The sequence below is a fragment of the Ovis canadensis genome, chromosome 16, assembly GCF_042477335.2.
Source record: "Ovis canadensis isolate MfBH-ARS-UI-01 breed Bighorn chromosome 16, ARS-UI_OviCan_v2, whole genome shotgun sequence".
NCBI lineage: Eukaryota > Metazoa > Chordata > Mammalia > Artiodactyla > Bovidae > Ovis > Ovis canadensis.
This window is the reverse complement of record NC_091260.1, coordinates 50,620,756-50,637,517: the sequence shown is the minus strand read 5'-3', so window position 1 is coordinate 50,637,517 and position 16,762 is coordinate 50,620,756.

Sequence of the window (16,762 nt, the reverse complement as noted above, 5' to 3'; positions counted from 1 at the left end):
ATTGGGCCTGTTTTAACAATGTGAGCCTATTTGGTTTAAATTTAAAAAATATATTTTGAACAATTTTTATTAACTCCATGTGGCTTTCCATGGAAAAGTACAGAAATTGATTAGGTACAAACAATATCATATTGTCAACCTGTTCACACACACACACACACAAGAATTAGTGATTTGCCAAAATGTGTAGTTTAGTATGTCTTATCCCAATTTGCAGTTCTTGATTTTAATATTAAAGATATTAAGAGAAGTTATATGACAGAATTTGTCATTATCAAAAATGTGTCAGACAAAATTTAACAGGTTTCTTTATTGAGGAACTTTTCAGAACATTCAATATGTTGATATACATGATAAATCTTCAAGAGAGAAATATGGCAAAAGAATCTTTTTTTTTCTTTTTGACTGAGCAGCATGTGGGATGTTAGTTCCCTGACCAGGGTTTGCACCTGCAACCCCTGCCTTGGAAGTGTGGCATCTTAACCACTGGACCGCCAGGGAAGTCCCAAGAATCCTTTATTTCTGGATCATTCTGTAAGACTGATGTTCTGGGAAATAGTAGTGTAGTGATTCAGTCTAGTTAATTTATGTTAAAATTGATTAGGTATCATATTGTTAACCTGTTCACACACACACACAAAATTAGTGAATTGCTAAAATGTGTATTTTAGTAAGTCTTATCCCAATTTATAGTCCTTGATTTTTCTCCCTAGTTTTTATTCCAAACTACAGAATATTTTTTTGCCTTGGTAGTATGTGAGATTAAGGGGGAAAAAAAGAGAAACTCTTAAAATTTTTATTGAAATACGGTTATTTGGAGGTCATTCATTCAACAAATATTTATTGAGTGCCTAGCCAAGCACTGTGTAGCTACTGAAACTATAAGAGTAGTTGGGGGAAAGATATATATTTTTTAAAGAAAGCAGATATATTAAGAATATATTGATATGTATGTGTTAAGTCCTGCACAAACTACCAAGGAATGAAGAAAGTCTCTGATTTATCATTTACTATAAAAGTCTGCATAGCTTATGCCACTAGGACAAATTTTCTATTTAGAATTTAGGTTACATTTGATTATTAATCCCCCAAATAACATTTTGATTATAAATCCCCCAAATTTATTTGATTATAAATCCCCAAAATTCTTTGGCCTATGATTATGAATATTATGGGCTTCCCTGGTGGCTCAGCTGGTAAAGAATCTGCCTGCAATGTGGGAGACCTTGGTTCAATCCCTTGGTTGGGAAGATCCCCTGGAGAAGGGAATGGCTATCTACTCCAGTATTCTGGCCTGGAGAATCCCATGGACTGTAGAGTTGGACATAGCTGAATGACTTTCACTTTTACTTTATGAATATTATAGCTTAATTTATCCATATTTTCTTTTTTAAAAATTTCATACTTTTTTTAGCTTTAAATCCTTCCTCACTCAAATATTTGCAATAAAACCTTTATATTTTCTTCAAGATTTTTACTGCTTGATTTTTTTAAACTGAAGTATAGTTGATTTACAATGTTATGTTAGTCTCTGTTGTTTAGGAAAATGATTCACTTATATGTTATATATATACATATATATATATATGTCTACACATATACATGTTCTTGTCCATATTCTTTTCTGTTATGGTTTATTACAGGACATTAAATATAGTTCTCTGTGCTATACAGTAAGACCTTGTTGTTTATCTATTTATATATAGTAGTTTGCATTTGCTAAACCAAACTCCTAATTTATCCTTCTCTCACCCTCTTTCAATTTTGGTAACCATAAGTTTGTTTTCTATGTTTATTATTCTGTTTCTGTTTTGTAAATAAGTTCACTTGTACTGTATTTTAGATTGCACATACATGATACTTGTCTTTCTTTCTCTGACTTACTTCACTTAGTACAATAATCTCTAGGTCCATCCATGTTGCTGCAAATGGCATTTTTTCTTTTTATGCGTGGATAGTATTCTGTTGTGTATATGTAATACATCTTCTTTATCCATTCATCTGTCGATGGACATTTAGGTTTCCATGTCTTGGCTATTGTAAACAGTACTGCTATGAACATGGGGGTACATGTGTCTTTTTGAACTACAGATTTGTCAGGATATATGTCCAGGAGGAGGATTGCTGAATTGTACATTAGATTTTGAGAAACCTGCATACTGTTTTCCTTAGTGGCAGCACCAATTTATATTACTACCAACAGTGTAAGAGGGTTCCCTTTTCTCTACACCCTCTTCTAGCATTTATTGTGTATTTCTTGATGATAGTCATTCTGGTTGGTGTTAGGTGGTATCTCATTGTAGTTCTGATTTGCATTTCTCTAATAATTAGCAATGATGAGCATCTTTTCATGTGCCTATTGGCCATCTGTATGTCTTCTTTGGAGAAACGTCTAGTTAGAGCTTCTGCCCATTTTTTGATTGGGTTGTTTGGATTTTGTTGTTGTTATTTTTATCAAACTGTATGAGCTGTTTGTATATTTTGGAAGTTAAGCCCTTGTCAGTCACATTCACATCATTTGCAGATACTTTTTTCCAGTCCATAGGTTGTCTTTCATTTTCTTTATGGTTTTCTTTAATGTGCAAAGGCTTATAAACTTGATGAGGTCCCATTTGTATATTTTTGCTTTTTTAAAAATTGTCTTGGGAGGCTGACCTGAGAAAACATCACTGTGATTTATGTTAGAGAATGTTTTACTTTTATGTTCTCTTCTAGGAATTTAATGGTATCCTGGCTTATATTTAAGTCTGTAAGCCATTTTGATTTTTTTGTATGATGTAAGAGCATATTCTAACTTCATAAATTTGCATGCAGCTGTCCAAGTTTCCCAATACCCCTTGCTGAAGAGACTGTCTTTTCTCCATTGTATATTCTTGCTTCCTTTGTCAAAGACTGTTGGTATGTTGGTTTATTTCAGGGCTCTCTATTCTGTCAAATTAATCCATATTGTACTGTTTGATTTTTTTAACTTTACCTGTTTGAAATAGGTAGAATTTGGTATATGGAAATGAGTGAGACACTACATAGATATTTTTCAAATGTCCAGTCAGTTTCTATAGCACCATTTATTGAATAATTTCTCATCCCCACTGTATTGCTTTCCAAGTGATTGTACATGTGATGGGTATTGAACATTTTTTGAGCATCTGTTGAGATGATCCTATGTATATTCTGACTTAATTGCTTGATGTGATGTATTATGTCATATTAATAATGTTATGAACACAATTGTTATGGTAAATTCTTTAGGTAACTACTAAATTAAAATTTTTGAGGATTTTATTTCCATCTTAAGAAATTTTGGTTATATTTTAGCCTCAGAATTATATTAGTTTAATAAAAATAAGCAAGGTGGTTTGAAAGGTAAGTTCTGAATAAATTCTAAACACAGAAATCCTTCAGTCCATAAAAGTTTGATGATCTGTCAGAACTCAGTAATATTTCAGTGTAATTTTTAAATAACATTAAAAGTACGTATCTTTGGTTGGTTGTTCTTGGTTAATGATTAAAAGTTTGTATTTTTTAAAAAATTATGGGATACTTTTAAGTCAGTTTTTCGGAGATAACATTTTGGTGTATATCTTTTAGCCAATTTTTAAATTAGAAAATTGGAATTATAATATTTATCCATATATGTGTATACTGTGATTTTTAAACTGTATTATGCACTTATTCTCCTATAATCCAGTTTTTAAAAAATATATAGTATATATTTTTAAAACGAACATTCAATTGGTAGGTATTTAAGTTTTTACACATTTAATATTGTGCTTTGTTTCTTATGATTTTCTCCAAAATATTTGTTTAAAAAGTCTGAACACATCATGAGTTCTACTAGTTTACCCAAGTAATCTATAATTTTTTAGATAGATTTACTTTGTTTTTACATTTAAAATTTAGAATTTTATCTATATTTTAGTGAATAGGATAATCTAGTTTCTTTTTTATTCATTTATTTTTAAGCTATTAATTAAGTGACTATTTGTCAAGTATATATTTTGTTAAGTGCTGGTAAAGCAGTCTTAGTCCCTACTCTAGTGGAATTTACAGTTTCCCTACTCTAGTGGAATTTACAGTTTAGATGGTAAAGACTGACATAAACCAAATAATCATAACAATAAATGTATAAGTACAAACTGATATGAGATCCCTAAAGGAAAGGAATGTGGGTTCCTTGGCAGCAGGGAGCATGGTATCATTCAAAGCACTGGGAAGAGAGCCAGGGTGCCTAAAGCAAAGACTGCAAGGTAGAGATTAATGCGAGATGAGCCTGGAAAGGTAAGCAAAGGCAGGCTATCCAGAACCTTGTTCCACATTAAGAATTTTAATCTTTATCTTAAAACTTGTTGTTTGTTGCTGTTGTTTAGTCGCTAAGTCGTGTCCGACTCTCGTGAACCCATGGACTGTAGCCCGTCAGGCTCCTCTGTGGATGGGATTTCCCAGCAAGAATACTGGAGTGGGTTGCTATTCCCTTCTCCAGGGGATCTTTCCAACCTAAGGATAGAAGCTGCATCTCCTGCATTGGCTGGCGGATTCTTCGCCAGTGAGCCACCAGGGAAACCCAAGATTTTAAGCAGAAGGGTTACATGATAAAATTTATGTTTTCAAAAGACTGCTGTGACAGGAGGAGAAAGAGTTGGAGGGGGTCATTGTGGAGGCCAGAAGCCCCAAAAGTAAGCTATTATAGTAATAGGTGAGAAATGATGAGAACCATTCTGACTACCAATGATAGCTAATGACTAAGTTAGTGTTAGTGCTGACAGAGAAGTGACAGTTTCAATAGATACTTCAAAGACAAAATGAAGATTTGGTGATTGATTGAATTGGTGGGGTACCAAGGAGATGAAAGAGAGTGGTATTAAGGGCACTAATCCCATCATAGGGATCTCATCTAATCCTGATTACTTCTCAAAAGCCCCATCTCCTTTGTTGTTCAGTCACTAAGTCGTGTCTGACTCCTTGTGACTCCATGGACTGCAGTTTGCTCAAATTCATGTCCACTGAGTCAGAGATGCTATCTGACCATCTCATCCTCTGCCACCCCCTTCTCCTTTTGCCTTCAGTCTTTCCTGGCATCAGGGTCTTTTCCAGTGAGTGGACTCTTTGCATCAGGTGGCCACAGTATTAGTGCTTCAGCTTCAGCATACCATCATATTGAGGATTAAGACTACAACATAGGAATTTTGGGGGAGTAAAACATTCAGTGCAGAATAGAGCCCAAATAGCTAACATGATTATATTTTCTGTTTGGTGTCACAAGCAGGATAACTGAATATACTGAACTCGAGACTGCAGAGAGAGAAAAAAAAAGAACAGATCACTTAAAAGAACTATAGTCATTAATATTCACATCAGAACATGGGAAGTGGGTAGATATTACTTGGAGTGTGCATTCATGTCCCAAATCAGAACTTCCTTGTGCTAAATGGAACCACAAAATCTGAAGAACTGCTGAGCTATTTGGTAGAAATAAAAATCAAGATTTCTGAAAAATTCACAAATTTTCATTAGCATGAATTATTCTTTATGTTTCTGCAGCTGACTTTTAGAATGATGTATTTGAATTTTTTAAGCATCTGCCTTCTCAACATCACTGTACTTAAAGAAGTACTGATTATGCTGAAAGCAAAATATGCCCACCAAGAACCCATAGTGTCTCCAGGATATTGGGGATGAATATATACATCATAAACAACTCAAGAAATTTCTGGCTCTGTGGCCAAATTTTTGCAATATATGAGTCTTCTAACTCTGTTAATGTGTATTATGTTCCCTTTTCAGAAACCATGGACATCAAATCTGAGGGTCCCTTTCAGTAATTTAAGCCTGGAGTAAAAATTGAGATGTGCCCTCTCTGTATAGAGTCTTTGTTTTTTTATTTAACATCTTTATTGAGACAGAATTTATATACATTACAATGCATTCAAGTGTTCAATTAAATGGTTTTTAGTATATTCACAAACATGTTCAATCATTATCACAGTTAACCTTAGAACATTTTCTTCACCACAAAAAAAGAAACACTATGACCTCTCCCATTCACTAATTCCTGACACTCCCAACTCTTAAGCAACTACTAATTTACTTTATGTCTGTCTACATTTCCCTATTCTGGACCGCCATATGAATGGAATCATATAGTCTGTGATCTTTTGTGACTGACTGAGCATAATGATTTTAGGATTCATTCATGTTGCAGCATGTATCTATCATTTCTTTTCATGACTAAATAATATTCCATTGTATGGATAGAGCACATTTTGTTACATGTTTGTCAGCTGGTAGACATTTAGGTTGTTTCCACCATTTGGTGATTTCTGAATCATGCTACTATAAACATTTGTGTGCAAGCTTCCAGGTGGACATATATTTTCATTTCTCCTAGGTATATACCTAACAGTAGAATTGCTAGGTTATATGGTAGTATTGTGTGATTGTTGCTCAGTTGTGTCTGACTCTTTGCGACCCTAGTCCCCCTATTTCATGGCTCCTCTGTCCATGGAATTCTCCAGAAAAGAATATTGGAGTGGGTAGCCATTCCCTTCTCCAGGCCAGGGGATCTTCCCAACCCAGGGACTGAACCCGGGTTTCCTGCATTGCAGGCAGATTTTTGACCATCTGAGCCACCAGGGAAGCTCAAAGCCTTAGAGAGGCTATATGGTAGCTATATATTTAATCATTTGCGGAACTGACAGGCTGTTTCCCAAAGTGGTGGCCCTATTTTACATTCTCACCAGCAGTGTGCGTGGTTTCCAGTATTTCTATATCTTTGCCAATGCTTGTTGTTATCTGACTTTCTAATTCCAACAATTGTAGTGAGTATGAAATAGTATCTCCTTGTGGTTTTGGTTTGCATTTCTCTGGTGATTTATGATGTTGAGCATATTTTTTATGTGCTTAGTGACTGTGTTTCTTCTTTTGAGAAATATCTTTTCAGATCTTTAACCTATTTTAAAAGTTGTTATTTTGAGTTTGAAGAGTTCTTATATATTCTAGATACAGATCCATTATCAGATATATGAATTGCAAATACTTTTCGCCATTTTGTAGTTTTCGTTTGTCTTTCTTGTGTCTTTAGAAGTGCAAGAGTTTTTAATTTTGAAATTCAAGCTGCTTTTTTTTTCTTCCTGCAGGGAAAGGGTCGCTCATGCTTTTTTCTCATTTCTAAGAATCCTTTGCCAAATTCAGTGTCATGAAGACTGCCCCTTGTATTTTCTTCTAAGAGTTTTGTAGTTTTTACTGTTATATTTAGGTCATTAATGCACTTTTGAGTTAATTTTTGCATATGGTATGAAGTAAGGGTCCAGCTCCATTCTTTTGCAAGTGGCTAACTCGGTGTCCCAGTACCATTTGTTGAACAACCTAAGAGCAATATTATCTATCGTATAATAATATTCTCACTGATTTTTTAAAATTGATTGAAGACTAATAATTGGCTCCTAATTGTGCACTATTATATGAAGAAAGCTTAGTAAACTATTTGGACACTATAAAGCTAACTACCTTTGAAAAATTAATAGAGTATAATTCCATTATTATGATTTACAACATATATGGCCCACAGATATATGGATTTCTGATTGTTGTGTTTCACCACTGAAAAAATGGGTATCTCTGTACTCTGTTGCTTTCATAGTCATCATTTCAACTCTGGAATGCTAGTTTTCTGTCTTACTAAATTAAGTACAGGAACAGTGAAGATTGTGATATTACCCTTGACTTAAAGGAATCAAAATGTGTGCAGACAGTGGAAACCAATGGTGAATAGATATTATGGGAGGGTTGGAAATAAGAGAAACAGGGTGTAGAAGGAATGATCTAAGTGAAAACAGCAAGAACAGTCAGGTAGATTGGCTTGTGGATTGGAGTGACACCTTGGAGCCAGCATAGCAGAAACTACTTAGAAAGTTTAGACACTGTTACTGAACTTTCTAGATCTGGGTTGTAAATATTATGTAATGTTAAGAAGAATTTACTTATTAAAAATGTCATTAACTTCTTCTGTTATTCTCTTAAGAAATCAACTACTGTTCTCTTATTGCCCCATTTCTTGGTAAATTGTTAAGAGAAAGAGTAATTGAATAACTTCCAGGATTATATAATATAGGTTATTGATTTGAGAACCAAGCATCTGTTATGTTTAAATAAATGTGTTATGAATAAAAAGGGTTAATATATTTCAGGGGGGGAATTGGTGGATTGTAAAGTCATGGCAAAACCATAACAAACACTGGTAGTTTGCTTTTTCCTTAGAAGTCCTTATGATTTTTTGGCTCTTTCTCATTTTATAAACTCCCTGGGTTCAACTCTGTGGCTTCGACTATCATCTAAATGACTCTCACCTCTTTATCCCTAGCTCTGTCTCCCTGAGTATCCACACATATTTTCAGCTGCTTACTGGATATTTCCTGATCCCCTGGAGCAGGGCATGGCAACCCACTCCAGTATTCTTGCCTGGAGAATCCTCATGGACAGAGGAGCCTGGCGGGCAACAGTCCATGTGGTCTCAAGGAGTTGGACAACTGAAGCGACTTAGCAAGCACACACTGGGTATTTCTTACTGGGAGTCTAATAGGCAACTCAGATTTATCCCAAATTTATTCTTACACCTCTCTGCTCTCAGCCTACACTTTCTCCTATATGTATATTTTATTGTATTCCTAATTCATTGACATCAGACCCAATCTGGAGAACTAAGCCTGAATTGCCAGTAAAATGGAACCCGCCTCTCCCTACTTTTAATCCTATTTTACACATTCATTGGTTCCAGGACTCCTGAGTTCTACTTTATCTTTCAAATGTATGTCCACCTCTCTAGCCTTGCTCCCATAACCCAGCCTTGTCTCATTTGAACAATTACGTTAGCTTTCTTATTGATTTACATCTCTCCAGCCTCTCTCACATTCCATCTTTCCTTCACTGAGTTTTCTAAGCTTCTGTTTCAACTGAAATTTTAAAAGCCACATCAAGAGTCCAAGTGAGAAAGTTCTATGTATGAGTATGAATACTCAGTTGGAATATATTTCTAGGTAGTATGAAACTTCCAGGTTCACACTTTAACAATTTTTTTTCCCCTAATGCAACAGGTACTTTTTTTTGTCTGAGAAAAATTGTTTTACAATGTGCAAGACACTTTTTAATGTTAATTTGCAGAGTAATTCTCAAATGTAAATTTTATCATACTGTCTTGGGTATAAAATTCTTTAATGCAGAATTAATTCTTACCCTATTGAGTGTGGGATAAAATCCAAACACTTTATACTGGAGTAAGCAGATCCCAGACTCCTTACCTAATCTGCATTCTAAACAATTTTCAGGTTATGAAATACAAAGAACTTTCTAATACATGTATACCTTTTTCTTTAAAATATTTTTATTGGAGTAGTTGATTTAACTATTTACTAACACTAGTAATAGTGTTATTTTCTGCTGTACAGCAAAGTAAATCAGGTATACATATATCAACTCTTTTAGATTCTTTTCCTATATGGGTCATTGCAGAGTATTGAGTTCCTTGTGCTATATATTAATTGTTGTTCAGTTACTAAGTTGTGTCTGACTCTTTGAGACCCCTGGACTACAGCACGCCAGGCCTCCCTGTCCTTCACTGTCCTGGAGTTTGCTCAAACTCATGTCCATTAAGGCAGTGATGCCATCCAACCAACTCACCCAATATCACTCCATATTAATAGTAGGTCTGTTGGAGGACTCTTGAGAGTCCCTTGGATGGCAAGGAGATCAAACCAGTCAATCCTAAAGAAAATCAATCCTGAATAATCATTGGAAGGACTGATGCTGATGCTCCAATACTTTGGCCACCTGATTCAAAGAGTTGACTCATTAGGAAAGACCTTAAGGTGGGAAAGACTGAAGGCAGAAGGGGACAATAGAGGACAAGATGGTCGGACGGCATCACTGACTCAATAGACACACATTTGAGTAAGCTCCAGGAGATGTGAAGAACAGTGAAGCCTGGCGTGGTGCAGTCCATGGGGTCACAGAGTCGAACACGACCGAGTGACTGAACAACAGTGTGTGTCAATCCCAGTCTCCCAATTTCATACCTTTTTATATGTTCCTCTCCCTCTTCAAAATGGTTAATTTCCTTTCTTCCTGTCTTTCTTTGCTTAAAAAATTATTTCCCCTTCACTTTCAAATTTTACCTCTTCTGTGAAGCTTTTCTCCAAACCTCCAGTATTGCTGGTACTTTCATAGCACTTTTGATACAACTCATAGTCATTTGGGCTTCCCTGGTGGCTCAGATGGTAAATAATTTGCCTGCAGGAGACCTGGGTTTGATCCTTGGGTTGGAAAGATCCCCTGGAGAAGGGAATGTCTACACACTCCAGTATTTTTGCCTGGGAAATCTCATGAACAGAGGAGCCTGGTGAGCTATAGTCCCTGTGGTTGCAAAGAGTCAGACATGACTGAGCAACTAACACCTTCAACACTTCCATATTTATTTCACCGTGTTAAATGTATTTGATCTAGTCTTTCTCTTGGCTGTGAGTTGTATGAAGAGACAAGGTTATTCATTTGGATTCACTGTTTCCAGTACATAGGTGCTGGCACATGCTTATTGGATGAAGGATCTATAGTAAAAATGTAAATGTATGTTAAAACACACTTATCTCAACTCTGGATATACAAATACAAAATTTCTTTAAAAAAGCACGTTGTCTTCTGTTACTAAGAATTATAGACACATTTATTCAGAAGTCACACTTAACTCTTACCATACTGAATATAATAGTTACACTGTAGTCAGGATAATTTCAAGCCAGTTTTCTGGTGAGCATTTCCCAAAGAATTTAATGTAAGCACAGGATTAAACATTAAATCATTATCAATTCTAAGCTTATAGCACAAAATAGACATTACAAATTTTTTAACACAAAGCCTGTAAGATGCACAATAAGTTCTTCAAATTAAAAATACTTTTGCATATATATTGTCAAGTACTACTATAGCTCTTCTAAGTTCATAATAAGCTATTTCTCCTTACATAAAGCAAAAGTTACAAAGTTTGTCTGGGTAAGATCATGAGAATCAGCTGAATATACTGCAGAAAGCTAATGAATGTTGATGGTAGAACTAGGGAGAAGGCAGTAGTGAGAAGGCTAGAGAGATGCTTTAAAAGTGATGCAGAATTCAACAGGGTAAGGCCGAGATGATAAACTAGAAACATGATTTCTAAAGCAATATGGATTTTGGTGCTGTTTTTCAAAGAAAAAAGTATTTCAAGTATTTCAAAAGCAGTGTTAAAAACAGTATCCATGTTTGGGTATAAATTCTTGACTAAAATGTTATATTTAATTTTTCTTAGGGAAACCAAAATTCTTTACTCAAATCTAATTTTGTTCACTAGAAGTCACTTTTTTGGTGCTTTTCTTAATCTGTTACCATCCCCTACTCTGGAATAAAACAAGGTATGGAATAAAACAAGCTGTTTTCTTTCCTTTGGTTTTGAGTTTATTTTCACAGAGTTGCAGACTGTTAAATCTAGATAAAGCAGAAAAACATACTCCATATTTTAGACTGTGAAATGTTGACTTTTGTGACAGAGTTAATAGTTTTTACTGAGTTTTGATGAGTTAACTTACTCTTATGCTTATCAATAAAGAAATGTTTCATGGCCAACTATTGCCACTTAATTAATGAAAATTTTAAAAGATCATTATAGCATTTCCCATGGATGAAAACACTAAATAAAAAGTATAATTAAAAGGTCAGGCTGTTTATGCAATTCTAACAGCTCATATTTATAGCAAGTTACATGTAAAAAAAGCACATAATTAGTAGTAATACTGGTTAAATTCTTTTTTGGCACTAAAATGTCTCTAGGACTGGTATTAGATGGATTTTACTTACTACATGTCATTGCTGTGATTAACTGATTTGACACCAGATGACAATATATAGAATGTCAGTATAATGCAGTATTATAAAAGAACTGACTTACAGAGGTTGACAGTCTACCTTCTAGTGCTCAATACTAAATGATTTGCTTCCAAGAGCTATCTCCTTGGATTCAATGGATTGCATGTTGAATTTCTATGACTCTTCGTATAATGAAATTAAATCTTTCAACAAGATATTAAGAATTTTGTCGAGGTTATAATGAAGACATGCTCTATGTCCTATAGAGATAGTACGTGTTCAAGGAGTATATATTCATAATGAACACCTAAGTAAATATTGTTGTTTAGTCACTAAGTTGTGTCCAGTTCTTTTACAACCCTATGGACTGTAGCCTGCCGGGATCCTCTGTCCATGGGATTTCCCAGGCAAGAATACTGGAGGGTGTTGCTACTTCCTTCTCCAGAGGATCTTCCTGACCTGGGGATAAAACCCACATCTCCTGCATTGCAGGATTCACTACCACTGAGCCACTAGGGAAGCTCCTAAGTAAATACATCTATAGCTAAAGTTTGGCTGAATCTATTGTCTGTGCTTTGGACGTTTCCACATACCTTTCAGTGAGTAAGTGGCTAGACTACCATTATTTTAGTTTATTAAACTAAAATTGTTTAGGCCTCTAAATTTTGATAGTTGGCTAACACCCAGCTCTTACTATTTGCTTCCAAAAATCATTCTATCAAGGATTTTGAGGTTCTTAGAAGATATTAAATAACCTGACAGCAGAACTGTGCTTTAGCTTCAACTTTAAATTAAAAAAAAATTTTAAGTTAATTATTTTTGGCTGTGCTGGGTCTTTGTTGCAGCACGGGCTTTCTCTAGTTGTAGCAAGCAGGGGCTCACTCTGGTTGTGTTGTGTGGGTTTCTCATTGCAACAGCTTCTCTTACTGTGGAGCTCTAGGACATCCAGACTTGTTGAAGCTCCTCAGTTCTAGAGCACAGGCTCAGTATTTGTCGCACACAGGCTTAGTTGCTCTGAGGTATGTGGGATCTTCCTGGCTCAGGGATTGAACCTGTCTCTTGCATTGGCAGGCAGATTCTTTACCACTGAGTCACCAGGGAAACCCAAGAAGGTATTACTTTTTGCTTTGTTTATAGAGGGTAATGGGAACAATTACATATAACGTTACTGTAAGATCAATCTATGTACCAACTTTATTTAAAATGTGCCTATTAGAGACTATTTTCAGCTTTCAATAAAAATGGATTAAGAAATGGTTTACTGTTACATCTAGTAATTCATCATGTCCTAAGGTACTATTTTTCAGGTTATACTGAGACATTTTCCACTTTTATATTAATATTTCTACTTGAATTGCTTCTGCTCAATGGCTAATAAGCTTATCATTAGTTTGTTCTGATCCATCTGAGTTTCACCACCTATAGTAGAAAGAAAGCCAATGTTAGTTTGCATACTTTACTCTTTTAATTTTTAATTTTTTTTTTTTTAATAATTCTCTTTTATGCTGCACTTTCTTTGCAGGGCTGTCCTCAATTTAAGCATAAATGTTTTCTTTCAATTTGCTTCCTGCAAGGTAATTTTGACAGTTACAACTGTTACCTTATCCACATCTGATACATTGGTAACCTTCCTATCCTTTTACTTGGCTTTTTGGTAGGCTAAACTGAACAGCTGCCACAACAAACTCAAAACAGGAAGTCATGTGGTCTTTCTTTGTACTCCTATCTTTCAGGACTAACTTGGCTCCCTCTGCTGGTTAGTAATATAAGTCCTTTCTTAGTTCAATAGGCTTTGTATCTTATTGGTGAAATGTAATACTTGGGGTGAATAACTTTGGTTGAGTAATTGAATTAGAGATGCTCATGTCAGTTCTCTAGAATTTTGTGTTTAGCTAAGATTTTAATCAAACTAGGTCTTAAATAACTAACTGAAAGGGTACTGGTATCGTATGTATGAAAAAAGCCTTTTATTAACCCTCACCAACATCACAATACTGATATCTAGATTGAAATAAGGTGAAATGGTTAAGTAATGAAATGCTTAAAATTTTGAAATGCCTAAATTTTAATTATTTTCTGTTTGGTAGGTAGTCTTCATCCCACTGATCACAGCATACTGCCTCCCTTGCAGTTCTTTATACAATTCTCTCCTTTTGAATTCTGTACACAATTTTAAGTACACTTACTTAAATATATAGATGAGTTAGATGGCAAGTGAAAGTTAACTATTTACATAAAGTTAAGAAATTATTTCTTACTTTGGCTAGAGAGAAAACCGTTACTGAAAGTTTGTTATCTTTCAGGGGAGTATCTATTATCTTCAGGGAATAACTTGTTCATATGATAATTACTTTGTGAAGGTAACAGTTTGCTTTGAACGTCTGTGACTAGGTAATATCAAATCTTCTCTGAAATATCCTAGTGCCTCCTCTAAAATTCCTATTTCACAGGCAGTCATAAATTTCTAGCATTTTTTTCATTTTCTAAGGAAGTAAAGGAAAATCTGAACTGTAGATAAAACACTACTTTTTCTGGCCAATATCCCTAATAAAAAATAGTAATCCAGCACATGCACACACATAAACAGAATTAATGTTTATAAATACAGATTTTATGTGTGATGTACTCTTAAGATTTTTGATTGCTTCATCTATTTCAAGTAAAAAACGCTATTCTTAACCCATCGAGTTTATTTCATGACCCATAATGGTACATGACCCAGTGTGCATCTTAAGCACTCCCTTTATACCCATTTTAGATGTTTTCAATGCAGTCTGTATGTTTTCCTTCATTGATAAAATCAATTTTAAACAGTTGTTCCACATTAGTCTAGTATTAAAATGCAGGTAGAGTTTAATTCTTTGGTTCACATTCAGCACATGGGTAGGTTCCGTAAGGTTAGGCTTTCGTGAAGATTTAATGATTCTAAATAATTTTATATTGAATTTATATTTCAGAAGTATTTTTTTTTGAGGGCCCCACAGTAATGTAATGCACAGTGAAACTTACAATGTAGTTTAACACATAACCAGTCACTTTGATCTAGGAACACAAGGCATAGCTACACAAAAATATAAAGAACAATAAAGGAATGTCACAGGATTATAAATGGATAGTATGAATAATCAGCTGGACACGACTCAGCGACTGAACAATGAATAATAAAATCTATGAATTTAGAGAAAATCCTTAATTGGAGGTGAGAAGGATTAATGAAAAGACAAAGCCTGTTCTCTCAAAGGCCAACATGAATAAAGTCATTCAAGTGAAAAACCATTCATTTCTACCACCTTAACAAAAATGGATAAGATATGCTGAGTAACTGTCATAAACACTGTCACAGATTAAGGTATTTACTTTGAAAACTTGAAATAGAAACATTTACAGACTGATAATTTTGTAGCTCACACTCAAATAAACATCTATGACTAACTCTCTATCAAAATTTAAGACAAAAATCATCCTAAAGTAACTTAAATTATCCTATATATGAAATGATTTTGGTAGTCTGAAATAATCTACAAAACATATATACACTACATGTCTGTTTTTTCAAAATTTGTCTCTGTAAGTTAATTTTATCACTGACAAATGGTAGACATGATGAGAAGAAAATTACTTTCTAAAATTTTTTATCCCTATCATTTTATGGAAAACTGTATCTATCTTAAAGATATTTTAAGTAAAATAATTCATAATTTGCCAACTATACCAATTCCTGTTAATGACATTCAATAGTTAATACTTAAAATACATTTAAAATATTTTATTAAATCTTTTGCAGCTTATTAAGAATACATATAGGAATATACAGGAATATCTTTGGCAAAAAAAGTGAGTAGTACAACTCAGTACTTAGAGGAGACAATACAAGGTCAGATTAAAGGTTTATTGGGCTACCCTATAAACTAAGAAATGATAAATCAAGGATTTAGCAGTGAAACATACCACCACCATAAATCAACTGATTTTGGACATAAAAGTTTTAAACACTAAGATTATATTTGTAGAGTCTACGTAAGAGCTCAACTTGGATACTTAAATTTAGGAAAACAAAACACTAGTTGATTTAATGGAGAAATATCCTGTTATGCATTGAAACAATTTCATTAGTTCTAAGATTTGGAAAAAAATTGTTATAAACTTTACAAGTTAAACCACTTAACGGCAGAGACCCTGTTTTTAATTCACTAATGTTTAGGAGGTGCCTACTGTAAAAGCTAATTATAGCACCTAGTAAGTTCCTCTTAAGTAGTGAGGGAAGAAAAAAAATACCTAAAATTTTAAATTAAATGGTACAACAATGCCAAGACTTTTGTTACTTGAACATGCAAAATTTTCAGCTTAACAGTAACATTTAAGGAAGTATATAAGAAGATAATTTTGCTTCTCTAAGAAAACTGAAATATTAGGATTCTGAAAAGGAATGAAAAACACATTCTGAACCATCTGTATATTACTCAAAGCTGTGCTTAATAATGAACAAACTTGGATTTACTAGACAATGTCTACTTAATTGTATTAATGGTTATGAAATACTTATCAAGATTGTCTTTTCTTGTCCAAAATTTCCATACATGAAATAATTCCCAAAGGCTTATAGCATATATTTTAAAGTCTTGTTCATCCAACCACTAGTAAGTAAAAATTCTACGTTTCAGTTTTCAAAAATCAATTTATCAGTTAACTTATTGGTATACGTGGTACTTATCATAATAAAGTAAGTAAATGAACAGCAAACTAAAAGGTGAATTAAAATATCCAAACTAAGCCTGACCTCAGCTTTCACTGAACCTTTTCTTCAGAATGAAACTGTAAAAATAAATCTAACTAGCGTTTGCTTTGCTTGACAGCATAATTTAGTAGTAACCAAAGTAGCCAT